This window comes from Dendropsophus ebraccatus, chromosome 6 (genome assembly GCF_027789765.1).
Source record: "Dendropsophus ebraccatus isolate aDenEbr1 chromosome 6, aDenEbr1.pat, whole genome shotgun sequence".
Taxonomy (NCBI): domain Eukaryota; kingdom Metazoa; phylum Chordata; class Amphibia; order Anura; family Hylidae; genus Dendropsophus; species Dendropsophus ebraccatus.
In genome coordinates, this window is record NC_091459.1 from 64538029 (window position 1) to 64555949 (window position 17921).

The window sequence follows — 17921 nt, forward strand, 5'->3', positions numbered from 1 at the left end:
ACACGTACGATTATTGTTCGAATTCGATCGTTATTGTGCAAATTTGCACAATAATCGTTCCGTGTAAACCCAGCATTAGGCTTTGTTCCACACAGTATTTTTGGTCAGCATTTTGCAACCAAAACCAGGAGTGGATTGAAAACACACAAAGGCTATGTTCACACACTGTTGAAATTTAGCAGATGGCCTTTTCTGTTCTCTTTTCAATACAGAAAAACTGTAATAAACATTGAATATGGAAATTTAGCAGATGCCCGTCATTTAATGGCAAATAACGGCCGTTATTTTAAAAATTGCCATTGTTTTAAAATATGGGCAATTATTTGCCAATAAATGATGGCCATCCCATAAATTTCAACAGTATGTGATCATAGCCTTTCTGTTTTCTGTTTTAAATCCACTCCTGGCTTTGGTTACAAAAATACTGACCAAAATACTGAGCAAAAATACTGTGTGGGAATATAAACTAAAAGGGCGACATGTATCATCCGGCGTACGGATGATTTTCGGCGAATAAAATATTCGCAAATCGGCACTTTATGCCGAGTACGCCGGGGGCGGGGAGGGGGTGTGAAGGGGGCGGAACGGAGGGCGCGGACTCAGAGTCCGCGCGATTCACCATCCGTTCCGCCAAAAGATACGCCGAAAACCTACTCCAGTCCTCAGCTGGTGTAGGTTTTCGGCTGTGCGCACCGACGCGCACAGGATTTATGTAGAGGCAGACCGCCTCTGCATAAATCCCCATAGCGCCTAAAATGCGGGGACATTTATAAGTCCGGCGTAAAAAAACGCCGGACTTAATAAATGTCCCCCAAAATGTTTACCACACATCTGAATGTGGTTTTTCTGCAGCATTAATTTCATTTAATTGTATGGAACAATGTCAGTAATTTGCACAACAAATACACCACGGAACAGAATTCATATCTGCAGTAACTTTATAGAGGCTTCATATTCTTGAAACCAAAATTCTTTTTTTATTTTTATTTATTTGATTTTATTTTTTATTTTCCAATATACTGTCTTTAGTTTCTGGGACAGTAAGTGGTTTTCTTACTACTAGCATTGTTGGTCTTACAGGTTGTCAGACTAATACCACTGCATTGATAACCCAGAGTATCTTCCCCTCTCCTCCTCTCAAGCCCTATGGAAGGATGGACGGCTATTACCGTAAAAAACATCACCCTGTCTTCTGTGCTTTGCAACAACATACTTGACTGAATTTTGTACAGTTTGCAATATAAAAGAGGTGCCTTAAAGATTAGAGCTTTGATCCTTTTATTTTCTTCATCAAATGTATGTTTTATATTTTCCTACCTCCCCGCCACCACTGGTCCAGTTGCACAGCACCTGCCATGTTTTGGATTGGCACATGCATTGTCTGCTCAGCCAATCAGCAATTGCTGCAGTGTTCCGCATCAGCTGCTAATTGGCTGAGCTAGCAGTGCATGTGCCCATCACAAATACAGCAAGCAATTTGCAACTGGACCAAAAGGGGAGGTGTTAATAATAATAATAATAATATAATATTTATTTGTATAGTTGTATAGGTGTTGCGGGGAATATATGAAGATACACATGCAAATCATATAGATGATTAAATGCTCCACATTATGATCCTGTTCGAGTAGAGACAGAACTAGCAGTGTGAAGAATGTTGAGCAACCTACATATCTCCTTCCCTTTTTGTAGGTCTTAGACCCTCTTGGTAGGCTGTAAGCTGGGAGCTCTTGCAAAGAACTGGAATTACCAGGGTCATTGCCTGCCTTGTTCACCACTATAGGAAATACTAAAGTAAGAAGTTATTAGGAAGAAGTTGTTCATGTACCCTTTTGCATGTATAGGACCCTAAAGGGCTTAAGGTCAAGCTGTACCCCAAGTCACCTACACTTAGAGGATAATGTAGAATAAAGAGTTAGTTGTATATATGTACAACAAATAAAAAAAAACAAGGCCACATACCCACATGTTAAACATATACTGCATCTTAGCAAAATATCAACAATTGATATCAGGTAGTTAGTACACATTCTAATTACACAGTACAAGTCCACTTGTTATTTCAGGGCCACTGATGTGAGTGGGTCTCCAATCCACATGGTGTAGTGCTTGGCAGTGAGCACCATCTCCACCAGTGGCAATCCAGTATTCTGGCAACTTAATAGCTACCAGACTAAACCCCCTGGTCTATGGGCGCTGTGGTAGTGGGCGGTTTGATGAAATACTGATGTTAGTTGTTTACATTTTGTTGAGAAGCAGTAAATCATTGTATGGCATATGGATGCTTGGCCATGTTTGTATTTATGTGGTACATGAATACTACATACATCAATCTGAACCCTACCAGAGGTCAACTGGTGTGAACCCCTTTAGTGAAGCAGACAGTGTGCAGAAACCTACAAAGGCTTAGGCACACATAGACACATAAATCTACCCAAAGCTATAAGTCACATATGTTAATCTATGGGCAACTATATAGCATTAGATAACTTTTTTTTTTTTTGCATAGAAATCGCTTTGAGGGTGCCCTTACATGTAGCTGTTTGCAGCCAAGAACCCGCACAAAAACAGCACGTGACCTTACTGCATTTTTGTAAAATGCAGAAAAAATGCAGAAATTTGTTATAATATATGTTTTTATGCTTCTCAGTTCAAACTGCTATGTGTAAAGCACCCTAATCTGCAAAACTACTCAAATTCCTCAACCAAACCAGCTTCATGTTTGTGCAGTTGAAAATGTTGCTAATACGGTTTAGCACACATGAAGAAGTTGGAAAATGACACACTTGCAGTCTACAATTTATTTGCAGAGGGATATGGAAACACTTACATTCCAGAATTCTGCTGAGGTAAGGGAAGATAAGAGGGGCAAGAAAAGGCCACAATGCTGGCAACACATAGATCAACACTCAGTGGATTAATCCTTCCAGAGGAAAAACAGCTACAGGACTGAATACCAATGGAGGCATGGTGCTCTGTGCCAGATCTACTGCTACTGTATGCTTGTGGGAAACATAAGAAGTCCTAGGCTGTGCTATGAGACTATGCAAGAACAAAGATTAGGACAAGATCTATTGCATGCTGTACATGGAGCTGTCCTCTCCCCGGACTATTGCTTCACAGAGGCATTATACATCAGCTTACATGTGCCCATGAACCTGTAATACAGACCTATAGGCACTCAATATGTTACTATACAGACTGTGTGCACATGAGCCCAAAAACTGAGTTTGCAAAGAAATTTTGTTGCTTCCATTCATATAAATGGATCCATCAGGTTTCCATGAATGTTCTAATGTTTTTGATGGAAAGAAAGACTAATAAGCTATGCCACTGAAAACCCAGGAACCCTGATAGCAATCAGTGTCTTACTATCTATGGTTGAGGTAACAACTTTAAACCCTTTGGAGACTACAAGGGCCAATATTTTGTTTTTGCATAGGGACCATTTGATATCTGTTTCCACCTCTGCGCTATGATATTTAGTTAAAGAAGGGGAATCAAGAAGCTCAAATTGTTTCATGTGAGACATCTGGTTGGTGTGACATGACATATGTAAAATGCAAGATCAGGCCAAATCCACACCCAGTCTGACAAAGGAATAAGCCATTCAGTTAACATAACCATACCATAGGATTACAGAACCAAATCGTATTGTCTAAATGCTATGTGAATATAGTGTCATCACTAATAGAAGATCTTTACAATGTTTTTCTATAGGTGTTTACAGTATTTTTCTATTCTTTTTTCTATTTTTACCTTCTATTTGACTTAAGTGGTACAGAGTCATATGTATTGTGGCCTAAAGTATTATGTTAGTATCAAAACTGGGCCTTTGTGGAGCTTGGTGCGCCCCTCGGATTGTGCTGTGCGGCTGAGAAGGCACTGCTTTTCTTGTTTCTTGTGCAAAGTTCATAGCCCAGTCTGAACACTGGTCTGTTTATGTCTGGATGTTCAGCCCCACCCGCTTGCTGTGTGCTCTGGAAATTTGGGAGGTAACACTGCTGCCAGTTCTGGCCCAAAAGTGAGTAATGCTACGGAACGATTATCGGGCGAATTTTCGCGATAACGATCGAATTCAAACGATAATCGTACGTGTAAACGCGGCGAACAATCGATAAATCGTTCATTTTGATCTTTTTTTTTTTTTTTATCAAATCGTTTTTATTAAACATTTTGCATTTTTAAAGTACACAAAACCGCAGGGAGGCTAGCACAGTAGCCCAAACCCTACGCAGAACAAAACAGAACACAAAATAAAAAAGATACACAACAAATTGGCAGCAACCAATCTAGTTCAAGGGGGCGACCCTTCAAAAAAGAAGAGATACGCAGCAGTATAGAGAGTAAACCAGTAGATAGGTTCTATATCTTTCATTACAAACAGAGAACTCCTAGATATATGATTAGGTGGCCGGTGAGGGAGAGAGCCTGCCTCTAGTAAGTGACGGCGGTGCCATACCGGGGGTATCCAGCCAAGGGGCCCAGATCTTCTCAAACTTTTTCATCGCCTCCCGCTTTTCATAGGCATATTTATCATTGGCAATGAGCCAGTTGACTTTAGCTACAAAGACAGTACTCGTCGGAGGATCCTGGTCAAGCCAGGATTGAGCTATCAGCTTTCTAGCCATATACTAGATCCTAGCAACAGCAACTTTACCAGGATTAGATAAGGCTATATCCTCTACATAGCCTAAAATGCAAACTAAGGGAGACTGTTCAAGGTTAACAGAATAGACTTTGTGGATAATTGAAGCAACCTCCTGCCAATATCTCGTTAATTTTGGGCACCGCCAGAACATGTGCAGGATCCCTCTCTCGTCTCTCCGGCACCGAGGACACAGGGCATCGGGACGAAGTCCCACTCTAAATAAGAACTCCGGCGTTCTGTAGACACGGTGTAATAGGTATAAATGGGACAGTCGGTGCTGCTCCCCCACGGACAGCTGGGACGTCATCTCCAAAATTTCCTTCCATAGCTCATCCTCCAGGGGACCCAAGTCAGCCTCCCACTTCTCCTTTATGGTCAACGGATGTTTTTCTAAGAATTTGTCATGTAAATGAATATATAGCAAAGAAATGAGACCAGATGTGGAAGTAGAGGCACCCACTATATGAATAGGTGGAATAATTACCCGCTCCCGGGACAAAATGTCCCCCTCACTATCACACGCATGGCGTAACTGAAGGTATTTGTAAAAATGTGTCCTAGAGATGGGGAATTCTTCACACAGCCGCTGGAAACTTTTCAGCTTACCACTAATATATAACTGCTCCACTCGTCAAAGACCAAGTGTCCGCCATGGTGTAAACCCTTCCAAGAAAAATAGCTCACTCAACCAGGGGGTATCCCATATAGAGGTATATGCAGAGCATCTGGACAACCCATACATGTCTCTAACCTTCCACCAGACTCTATGATAAAGCTGAAGTGTAGGGAGGCCTGTAGCAGCCGTCGAGAAACGTTTAGCCTCCAGAACCTCAAATAACTGCCCCGTTCCAAAATGGGCCTGTAATAATTGGAAAGTAGGGTCCATTAACGTGTCTGTCTCCCACCCCCTAAGATGTTGCAGCTGAGAGGCTAAGAAATAAATCATGGCATTAGGCACTGCCAACCCCCCTGCTGTCTTAGCTCTCTGCAAAGTTTCTAACTTTATACGAGGGCGCTGGGAACCCCAAATGAGGTCTCTGAATAAGCTGTGTATTTTGTGAAAGTAACGGAGAGGAATCCATATCGGGGAATTATGCAATACATATAGTAATTGGAGCATCCATACCATTTTTATCAGATTAGAGCGTCCCACTACTGATAGAGGGAGCCTACGCCACACCCCCATTTTGGCCTGAAATTTGGAAAGAATCGTGTGAGGTTCAATCTCTCATAGGCTTTAATATCCTTAGAGATGATAATGCCAAGTTATTTAAATTCCGTGACAATCTTGAGAGGGAAGGGGAGGACAGGCATGTGAGCCACATTAACATCCAGTGGCAGCAGCACCGACTTGTCCCAACCAATAGACAATCCCGAAAATCTGCCAAAGTCATCAATAAGCGTGATAGCTGTAGCCAGAGATGCATCAGTGTAATTTAAATATAACAATAAGTCATCTGCGTATAACGCTATTTTCTCCTCTTGGGGACCCCTCTTAAAACCACACACACCCGGATGGCCACGTATTAGGGATGCCAGCGGCTCTATGGTTAACGCAAAAAGCAACGGCGTACCCCGCTGTAAATCAAATCTGGCAGATAGGCCACCATTTATTTTTACACGTGCACAGGGTGAGGAATATAGCAGCCGAATCCAAGAAATAAAGTGTGGCCCAAACCCCATCTTGTCCAGTACTGCCCATAGAAAGGCCCATTCGACACTGTCAAAAGCTTTGACAGCGTCGAGTGAGCACACCGCCCTCCCCCCCCGAATCCTCCGAGGGCAACTGGAGATTAACATATAACCGTCTAATATTCATGGCAGTGGACCTGGCTGGAATAAAGCCTGTTTGGTTAGGATGAACTAGAGCACTCATGTAGAGGGAAAGTCTGTTGGCTATGGCCTTGGCCACTATCTTGATATCTGTAGATAACAGAGAGATGGGTCTATAGGAACCCGGCAAGGTTACATCTCTCCCAGGCTTGGGTAGGACTATAATTACTGCTTCCCTCATGGACTCCGAAAGGGAGCCTGATTCCACAGAGGCCTGCCACACCTCTAACAGCTTGGGCAACAGCACCTCTCCCACCTTTTTAAATAATTCTCCCGGCAACCCATCCATCCCCGGTGCCCTGTTGTTGGTGATAGAGGAGGCCGCAGCCTCTAGCTCTTCCAAGGTCAGTGGGGTCTCCAATGTTTCCCGCACATCAGTAGTTAGGATCGGGAGAGAGACAGAAGACAGGAAATCCCTGATATGATTGGGAGTGGCCTCCAATTTAGAGCCATAAAGATTAGAATAGTAAGAATAAAAGACTTGTAGGATGTCAGGGGTAGAGGTCACCAGGGCTCCCTCATTATTCTGTATGTGGGTGAGGAAGGTCGAACTTCTTTGAGCACTCGTGATAACAGATAAGAGATGCCCAGTACGCTCGCCTTCTACAAAAAACATGTGCTTAGCAAAGTTTTTCTTATGGGCGGCGGATTCAAGGTCAAAATCTGTAAGTACCTGTTGGGCCTCTCTAAGTCTAGCTGAGGTAACTGCAGAATTACCTGCAATGTGATTCTCCTCCGCCTGTAAAAAGGAGTCCTGGAGAGCCGACCGTAGACTGCCTCTTGCTCGCTTAGTACGGGTAATTGTTTGTATAAAATATCCTCTTAAATACGCCTTCATGGCATCCCACTCGATCTGCGGAGTGGCAGTACCAGTATTATGACTAAAGAATTCTTCCACTGCCATTTGAATACCAGGCGTCTCGAGGATAGAGAGCCAGTGCGGATTAAGGCGCCAAGATCGCACTGTGGGGTGCCACACTCCAGGGTGTTCCAGGAGGAGGCTCAGGGGGGAGTGGTCAGAGAGTGACCACGGCAAATATTCCATCTCTATCACCAAGGACAGCGTCCGAGCATCCCCAAGGGCAAGGTCAATACGAGACAGACTATTGTGCGTGGCCGAGTAACAGGAGTAGGTGCGCACACCCGGGTGTCGTGCCCTCCAGAGATCAAAGAGAGCTACCTCAGGTAAGAGCGCACCCAAGGGGGTCAGGCGCGCATTGGAGGGCGATGCCACTGCAGACATCCTATCAAGGGTGCCATCCACAACAGAATTGAAATCACCTATGAGGAGCAGTGAGGCATCCGGGTGTGCTGCACCAAAACTCAAAATAGTTTTCAAGACTGAGCTATTGTAAGGTGGAGGTATATAGAGTGAACACAGTACCCAATTAGTAGCATAAATGGAGCAATACAAACAAATGAACTGACCATGAGGGTCTACTTTAACCTTTAAACAAACAAATGGTATATTTTTATGGACCAGTATGCTCACCCCCCGGGAATACTGTGAGTAGTAAGAATGATAGCTCCAGCCTATCCACGACCTGCGGAACAGATGAGCTGTGTCTTTAGTAAGGTGGGTCTCCTGCAGACACAAGATGAGGGGGTGGAAAGTACGTAATCTATCAAACAGTGCGTAATGCTTATCAGCCTCACCCAGACCTCTTATGTTCCAGGAGACCACTCTAATGCCATTCGCCATAAGGGAACAGAAACAAATACATTTGCAAATATAAACACATCAATGCACAGTGCGTAGTACAATGAAAAATATCGGAGGGTAGAGAGTACATGTATAGTGTGTGGGAGCTGCCAAGAAACACAGGGCCTGATAGACCCAGCAACCAGAAAAAAAAAGAAAAAAAAAACAAGTAGAAAAAAGAGAAACAGAAATGAGAACAAAAAACAGGGACAATTGTCCACTACGTGTAGACAGTGGGGGCCACCAGTTCTCCACACTACCGAGTGTAGGTGAAAAGCTCGCATCTTCTTCGGGCCACCCCGCTTCAATCAGGATACAAGGTGCAACCGCGGGCTGAGGACAAAAGACACCAAAATGAAAAACACATTCTCCACAGCGGAGGGAGAAACTTTCCACACGCCACGGAGGAAAGCAAAGGGACGTGAAACACATCAGGGGTTGGCCCCCTGCCGGATCTGCTGTTGATGGGCTTCAAGCCAGCGGTCAGCATCATGCGGTTCAGTGAAGAAATGCGTGTCTCCCATAGCGACAACGCGCAATTTGGCTGGGTACAACATGGCATAGGGAACATGAAGTTGGCGTAGCCTGCGTTTGATTTCCGTAAAGCGTGCCCGCTTCTTTTGAATTTCTGCGGAGTAATCCGGGTAGAAGGAAACACGACAACCGTTGTAGGTAATATCAGGATTTTGGCGTGCAGCCTGCAGGATAGCGTCTCTGTCTTTGTAGTGTAGCAGTTTCGCCAGAACCGAGCGCGGCTGGGCCCCAGGTGGTAATGGGCGAGCAGGAACTCGGTGGGCTCTTTCTATAGCATACAAAGGTGACAGCGTCCCCTCTCCTATAGCATCCTTAATCCAGGATTCAAAGAAACGGGTGGGATTAGGGCCTTCTGCTTTTTCTGGGAAGCCCACAATGCGCACATTGTTGCGTCTCAGTCTGTTTTCCAGATCATCTGCTTTTAGGAGGAGAGCAGAAATTTGCTGATCATGTCTGCGAGTATCTCTAGCAACAGGGTCCAGCTTGTCCTCCAAATCACTGATTCTGCCCTCAGCAGCAGCCATTCTCTCATTGACTTTTTGCACATTTTAGCGCATAAAGGACAGTTCTTCCTGAATAGAGCCTACTTGCTGTTGTAGGGAGGCAATGGCCATGTTGCCTTTCATTACTGCTCGAAATACCTCCCTCAGTGTGGGCTCAGGCAGGTCGTCCTCCTCCTCCTCCTCCCTGTGGATCTGGGCCTCATGGCTCTGCTGCCTAATAATGGCAGGTCCCAGTGAGGATTGAGCGGGCAGGATTGCGTCCGGGGAACGTGGGCTCCGGTTCTGGCCGGCGTCTGGGCTGCCCCCCTGCTCCCCTAGCTGGTCCCCTGCACACACCACCAACTTGCCTGCAGCCTGCTGTGTGGGCGCCCCGCCGGACCGCGGCACAGTGGAGCCAGCGCCATCTTGGATGCCTCTGTGGGATGGCGCCGCCGTGTCCCTGGGCTCCCGGGTGCTCTTTTTGGATGTCCCGCCGGCCATATCTGGTCCCCGCTGCGTCCTCTGCCCTCCGGTACGTGGGGTGTCTGGGTGCCGCCGTCCTCCAGCCCGCAGGAGCATGTATGATGCGGCTGTATGCGGGAGCTCACGCGGTGTGCGGCTTACTCCATCCCCGGTCAGGCTCCGCCCCGTTCATTTTGATCTTTTAAAATGTTCTTAAATCGTTGTTCGTAAAAAATTCGCCGATCGTTCCGTGTAAACAGTCGTTCACTGATTTTACTTATGTGTGAGATAGGCTTAAGCGATCGCAAAACGAATTTTCTGTACGATATATCGTTCCATCTAAACGCTAATTGTTATAAAAAAAAATCGTTACTTCGAAATCGTTAATCGTACGATTGGGCCAATAATCGCCTTGTGTAAACTAAGCATTATGGTGCGTTTACACAGACAGATTTATCTGACAGATCTTTTAAGCCAAAACCAGGAACAGACTATAAACAGGGATCAGGTCATAAAGGAAAGACTGGCATCTATCCTCCTTTCAAATCCATTCCTAGCTTTGGCTTCTAAAATCTGTCAGATACATCTTTCTGTGTAAACGCACCATAATGCTAAGTTTACACAAGGCGATTATTGGCCTGATCGCACGATTAACGATTTCGAAGTAACGATTTTTTTTTTATAACGATCAGCGTTTAGACGGTACAATATATCGTACAGAAAAATCGTTTTGCGATCGCGTGCCCGCAGCCTTCCCCCCCCGCTCGCAGCCCGGCCCCCTGCTCATCCGCAGCCCGGCCCCACGGTCAACCGTAGCCCCCTGCGCCGCCCCGATCGCTACCCCCACCGCTCCGATCTCCCCCCTGCTGCAGCTCCAAACGCCCCCCGCTGCCGCTCCGATCGCCACCCCTGCCGCCCCGATCACCACCACCCCCACCGCTCCGATTGCTCCCGCCACCCCGGCCGCGAGCATACGTTACCTGCTCCGCGTAGCAGGTCTTCGACATCCCCGGCTCCCCTCTTCAGTGCACTGATTGGCTAAAGAGGAGCCGTTTGAAATTCCCGGCTCCCCTCTTCAGCCAATCAATGCAAGGCAGCATTGGCTGAAGAGGGGAATCGGGAATTTCAAACAGCTCCTCTTCAGCCAATCAGTGCGATCGTAGCGGCAGGCGTGGCAATCGGAGCGGGGGTGGCGATCGGGGCGGCGGGGGTGGCGATCATGGCGGCGGGGGTGGCAATTGGAGCGGCGGCGGGGGTGGCGATCGGGGCGGCGGGGGTGGCGATCGGGGCGGCGGGGGTGGCGATCGGAGCGGCGGGGGTGGCGATCGGAGCGGCGGGGGTGGCGATCGGAGCGGCGGCGGTGGCGATCGGGGCGGCGGGGGTGGCGATCAGAGCGGTGGCGGGGGTGGCGATTAAGCCGGTGCAGGGGGCTGCGGATGAGCGGGGGGCGGGCAGCGGGGCTGCGGGCAGCGGGCGGCTGGACTATCGAGCGACAACTGTTTACACGGAACGATCGGCGAATTTTTCGCGAACGAAGAGCGATGATTTAAGAACCTGTTAAAAGATCAAAATTAACTATTTCTCGCTCGTCGTTCAATCGTTCGCTGCGTTTACACGTACGATTATCATTCGAATTCAATCGTTATCGTGCAAATTCGCACGATAATCGTTCTGTGTAAACCCAGCATTTACACAGAAAGATTATCTGACAGATTATCTGCCAAAGATTTGAAGCCAAAGCCAGGAACAGACTATAAACAGAGAAGAGGTCATAAAGGAAAGCCTGAGATTTCTCCTCTTTTAAATTCCATTCCTGGCTTTGGCTTCAAATCTTTGGCAGATAATCTGTCAGATAATCTTTCTGTGTAAATGGACCCTTATGCTGGGTTTACACGAAACGATAATTGGCCCGATCGTACGATTAACGATGTCAGAGTAACGTTTTTTTTTTTCATAACGATCAGCGTTTAGATGGTACGATATATCACACGGAAAAATCGTTTTGCGATTGTTTTGCGATCGCGCTCCCGCAGCCCGCCCCCCCCCCCCGCCCGCATGTGCAAATTCGTGCAATTATCGTGCAAATTCGAACGATAATCATTCCGCGTAAACCCAGCATTAGATTGGAACAAGGAGCCTGGGCTAATAGGGGCTAGGCGGTCTGCTGGTTCAAATTGTCAAAAACTTCTCCTATGCACACTATCTGATGAAGGAAGCTCATGTTTTTGAAATGTGTTATGTCTGTGCAAATTCCAATAAACTTTTTTTACTTTTCCACCTACTACTACTGTTCCTGTGACATTTCTGAGGCAGCGCTGGCAATTAGAGGAGTTTTTGACAATTTTTTCCTTTACTTTCTCTGCAGAGAAAGTCACTCCCAGCTAGCTCTCCTTGCAGCCTGGAATACTACATAGTTACCACGTGGAACAAGTAACTAGTACCCCAAGTTAGGGGTGATATGCATTAAGCCCAAGGGGCTTTACGGTGAGCCTCCATCTACTCTGACTCCTACCAACCGGTATCTACGGTATCACACGAGGCTCCGCCTCCCATTTTTCTGTCTTTTTCCCCCTAGTGTTGGACTAAAGCTCACTCTATTGCCAATTTTTAAGCTACCCTGCTAGTCTCCTGCCTGCTGTTATACCTTGTGCTTCTGACCCTGCTGTGTTTATTGGACATTTCCTGTTTGCTGTCTGCCTTGATCTTTGCTATTCTCTTTGACTCTGCCTTTGGTTTCGCGATTCAGTACATCTAATACCTGTCAGTGTATGACCCGGACTGTTGGACTGCATTATTGTGTTTTGTCTATCTTGTAATGTCTTGTGTATCACCTACTCTGTTTAGGAATCGTCGCCTAGTTACACGCAGCTATCTAGGGCAGTCTGAGGTAAGCAGGAGTAGACATAGTGGGGTGCCAGTCAGCGCTCACTTGTCACTTCTCCTCTTTGTCCTAACGGTTCATATCAGTCAGCCTAAACTATTATAAAGAACAAAGTATTATAAAGGGATTACTTCGATATTACTCCACTGGTAAAATGTTTAGTTATATACCAAGTAAGGAAATGTTTTACACCATTGTTAAACCTTGTCTAAAGCATTAAAGTCTTCTTTTAACTGAACAGATGCCAGAAGAAGAAACAAGGGAAGGAAACATAAAAATACAAAACAGTAAACATACAAAAGGAAATTGTAAAACCTTAATGCAAAGACTTCTGGAATCTGAGAACTCCATTCAACTCATTCAGTCATGTGTTTAAGCCGGAATCTATATCTAACACGGACGCTTTCATGCAGCTCATTTACAGGGAGTGTCCCTCATTTTTCTTTTCCTATCATGACCATATTACAGTGAATTCCTTAAATCAAGTATACAGGCTGTGTTTTATATTAGAAACACTGTGAGCACAGCCAAACAGTGTCTTATCCTTGTAGAAGGATTTCCTGACAAACAGATTCATGTGGTCCCAATATTATATTTTACATGCACTGAATCACTGAATCTGTATCCAAAAGAAACGTCATTCTCATTGGAAATGTTCCAAGTCAACTCATCTAGGTCCCAAATCTGTGTACAATCCATGTGAATTGCTGAGAGCTTTGGCTTGTGTATACATTGCATTGAAAATGTTTCATTATAAACTCTGTGCCGAGCTGGATTCATTCATAGCACATTAATCTTATTGGTATACAAGAGAAATCACTATCCATATTTACAGGTTTTGAAACGTGTCCTTAAAGAAACTCAGCAAACCAAGTGTTCTTGAATCAATCACGCTCCTGAGTGGAGACTCATACACTTAAAAACAATGAAGCCATAGAGACATGCAAAACATGAGACATGATGTTTGTAACTATACTACACTGCAGTTTTATACAAAGAAATCTAACCTTTCAGGCTGTCCGGGTTTTTTTTTTTGTTTTCATATTATTATAGATTTGTAAATATTATTGAAATGTCAGTTCATCAAATATTACAGAATTCCAATATTTTCTATGCAGCCTTAACATAGTTATTCAGTCCAGTGAACATATAGAAGGTTGAAGCAAATAATAGTTCTATTCAGCAGAGAAAAAGCACTGCACACATGTTGTGAGAATATGAGCAAAATAATAGAATCCAGATGTCACCTACCCTGTTTTTTTGCTATCCTGTAGCTCTCTGAGTCGCAGCTGTATAGACTGAGGAAGGGTTTGGTTCCCTCCTATATAAAGCTCCTAGATCAATGAATCAGCAGAGGGGGATGTGTCAATAGGTTAAAGCAGTTCTTCAATTTTTTCAGGAGTCATAGTAGTTTTGGTGGTTGGTGGGTACTGCCCTCCTCCTGACTGTGGAATGGGATTTCCCGGTGATTAAGCTATTAATCTGTGGGACAAAAAACTTTTTGTCTTTTGTTTAATCCTGTGCTTGAGCAAAAGTGAATTTTAATACACTCTGGGAAGAAAGTTTCTCTGGGATTCTTTTACGCCTCCTAGAAAAGATGAATAGTTAAACATACTTCAGCCCATGGAAGGGGCAGGGCACATGAAGTTTCTAGGAATGCTTTGCTAAACTGATCTTTCAGATACAAACAGGTTATTCTTTAGATTTATACTGTTTGTTAGAGAAATAAAGCTTTCATTTACACACATTTATATTGCCTAGCACTGATATAGCACAGCTACTGCTGCAGTCAGCTATATTTGTAGAACAGCAAGGAGAATATTCCCCCTCACTAAATCAATGTACATAGATATTAACATTCACATATTAATAGCTAATACCATAGAAGATTCATTAAGCAATAGCTTTTCTAAAACATCTGCAAATATCAAATACTAGTGTAATAGGAGTGCAAGCCCTATTATTACCTTATGTTTTACAGGGTGAAGTGAAGCCAACATACAGCTCTTCAGGGAAAATGTTCCACAAGATTTTGGAGTGTGTCTGTAGAAAGTTATGCCCATTAAGCCAAAATAGCATTTGTGAGGTCAGACACTGATGTTGGATGAGAAGGTGGAGCTTGTGATCAAAAGACCTCAGCCCAAATGTGTTTTATGGGGTTAAGGTCAAGTATCTGTTCAGGCCACTCGGGTTTCTTCACACCACATGGCCCTAGCGTTGCTGGAATAAGAGTGGTCAATGAATAGGTTTGAAGCATATGACTGTCTAAATGGTCATTTTATGCTGTAGCAGTAACATCACACTTCGGGTGAAATCAAGCCAAGTACAAACCCTATAAAACAGCCTTTATATCTGTTTCTCTCCTTCAATAAATTTTACGAGTACCATGCATTCTGGTAATGTTCTCTTGGCATCTGCTAAACCCAGATTTGCCAGACAGCGAGATAGTGAATGCACCAGAGAAAATGTGCCTACTGCTCGAGAGTCCAAATGTGGCATACTTTACACCAGTTGGTGCTTGGCATAGCCCATGGGGATTTTACTCAGCAGTATAAACCCATTTAATGTAGCAAACACTTTTTTTTATTTACACGCCTTTCTCTTCGTAGATGAGCTCTGTTACACCCAGAGGCTTCCAGTTGATTTTACCATGTTATATTCATTTTATTTAAAAAAAAACCTTGGATGGTATCAAAAGTTTTAATCCGATGAGGTTCTGGGTGTGGAGAAGTTGGCAGTTGGGCATTGTCTCTTCCCAGCATCTATTGAATCCTGCAGCAATAAGACAGAAGGAAGATCAATTGCTTGTCCAAAGTTTTTTTTTAATGACAGTAAGATTTTAATAGTACTGGTTTTCTCATATGACGCAGAGGCACCCTTCATACCCCAAAGTGGGAATTCCGGGTATGTTCCTGGATGGTTATTATTTTAATAGGACTGGTTTTATCATATGATGCATATGATCTCATATGATTTTCCTCATTAGGAACATTCCCTGGCAGAATTTCTATTCATCATTTGTCTAAACCAGTGGTGTCGCTAGGCATAATTCTGCCTAGCCCCGAGAGTAATTTGCTGCCGCCACCCACAAGTGCCAGATTGGCATCATCCATGGCCTCTGACCCCTGGCCTGACCCACACCTCAGATTGGCCGCCCTCAGTGAGCGCTACCTGAGGGTGCAACTTCAGTGACATCACCCATCACTCATTGGATTCATTCATTGGATGCATGCGCTGCGGCGTACTATATAGGGGCACAGCAGAAGGCATTATTACTATAAGGAGGCACAGCAGGAGATATTATTTCTATATATACGGGCACAACAGAAGGTATTATTGCTATATAGGGGCACAGCAGGAGGTATTATTACTATATGGAGGCACAGCAGGGGCATTATTACTATATGGAGGGCACAGCAGGAGGCATTATTACTATATAGGGACACAGCAGGGGCATAATTACTATATGGAGGGCACACTGGGGCATTATTACTATTTAGAGGGCACAGCAGGGGACATTATTACTATATGGGGGCACAGCAGGGGCATTATTATTATATGGAGGGCACACTGGGGGCATTATTACTATTTAGAGGGCACAGCAGGGGGCAGATGGAGCAGAAAAGGGAAAGAGAAGACGTCACCTGTAAGTCAGTGAATGAGGTTTTTGCATTTTGTAGAACGTTATCTGATAGGAATTCCCTAAAGCAGAAACAGTTGGGAAACACTGATCTAGAGGATAGGAGTTAGGGCAGACCTCCCAGAGGCTGCGTGTACAGGGGGTGCTGTGAAGGAGCTGCCTGGGCAGTGGTGTGCACCACTACCGATGATAGTGACCTTGACAGGAGCCCAGGGCGGGTGGCTGCCTGTGTCTGCTTAACCACAGTTATTATGAGTGGCGGCAATATAGCTGGGCTATTAGAGTGGTCATTGGGGTTACAAGCTTCTGCACTGGGCTCCTTTGCTAATCACTTACAACGGCACTCGGTGGCTCGTGCCCCGGATGTTTTTGGACCCTAGCAATGCCCCTGGTCTAAGCAGTACGCATGTGCCTTAACGATCTGAAGCGGCACAGGTGCACTGTTTAGACAAGCAATGAATAGGATAAATCCTGCTAGGGGATGTTCCTAATGATGAGGAGGGCGGGGAGGAAGAAAGAAGAGTTGTCACAAGCCTACGGCACAGACACTCTAGGTCACGTCACATTGACTTGGCTGCTGCAGATTAAAATAATTTTTTTTACCCTAATGCGGGGCATTTTAAAAGACACAACCGGAAAAGGACTCTGATAGTACCAGCAGTTTAGGGGGGGATGGTTTGGTGGATACAGTATAAAGAAAATAAATCCCGGCACTCACGTCTTGCGAAGCAAATAGAGTCTCTGTGTTTATTCACACATATGAAGCTGCACGCGTTCCGACTATCAGGTCTTTCTCAACAGCATCATGCGACCAGGCCGCTACCTTGCTACGGCACTGCCCCCTCCCACTCCCTCTTGTGACCGCAAGCAGTGTTTTGCTTGCAGTCACAAGAGACTGGCCCCCCCGCTGACGCGCGGCTCTCCAGCAGTCCCATCCGCATCGCTGTTCCGTCCCCGGCAGCACACACATCAGTAAGCTCTGTGTGCGCCGGGGAAGTACTTCCGTCACAGGGAGCGTCTATAACAAGCGCCCCCTGTGCGGGAAGCAACATCCCAGAGCTCAAAGAGCTCACTGGTGCGTTTGCTGCTGGGGATGGGACGGGACAGAGCTGGGAGCCACGCGTCAGCCGGGACGGGACCGAGCAGGAGAGAAGAGCAAAGACGGGGAAGCGAGTTGTCAGGTGAGTTTTTTTTTTTTCAGCTTTAAACAGATGGGGGGGATAACATGGAGGGCAACATAAGGGGGATAACATAGGGGGGCATCTATAAGGGGGATAACATGGGGGCCATCTATAAGGGCGCTAACATGGGGGGCAACATAAGGGGGATAACATGGGGGGGCATCTATAAGGAAGATAACAGGGGGGCCATCTGAAAGGGGGATACATGGGGAAGCATCTATAAGGGGGATACATCAGGGCCATCTATAAGGGGGATAACATGGAGGGAATCTATAAGGGGGATAACATGGGGGACATCTATAAGGGGGATAACATGGGGGCATCTATAAGGGGGATAACATGGGGGGTATCTATAAGGGGGATAACAGGGGGGCCATCTACAAGGGGGAAACATTGGGGGCATCTATACGGGGGATAACATTGGGGCTATCTATAAGGGGGATAACTTTGGGGGCCATCTATAAGGGGGGCAACACAGGGGGGCCATCTATAAAGGGAAACATTGTGGGCCATCTATAAGGGGGAAAACACGGGGGGGGGGCATATACAATAGAA

General features: G+C 45.5%; 1 protein-coding gene across 1 annotated transcript in view; it reads right to left on the bottom strand.

Annotated features, from left to right (window-relative positions):
* The window catches only part of LOC138794862 (leucine-rich repeat-containing protein 15-like), a 32103-nt gene extending 18076 nt beyond the window's left edge, over positions 1 to 14027 (bottom strand). The window contains exon 1 of the mRNA XM_069973785.1: positions 13797 to 14027. The gene's annotated coding sequence lies outside the window, so the exon portion shown is untranslated. The remainder of the gene's footprint in view (positions 1 to 13796) is intronic.
* Between the last annotated feature and the right edge of the window lie 3894 nt (positions 14028 to 17921).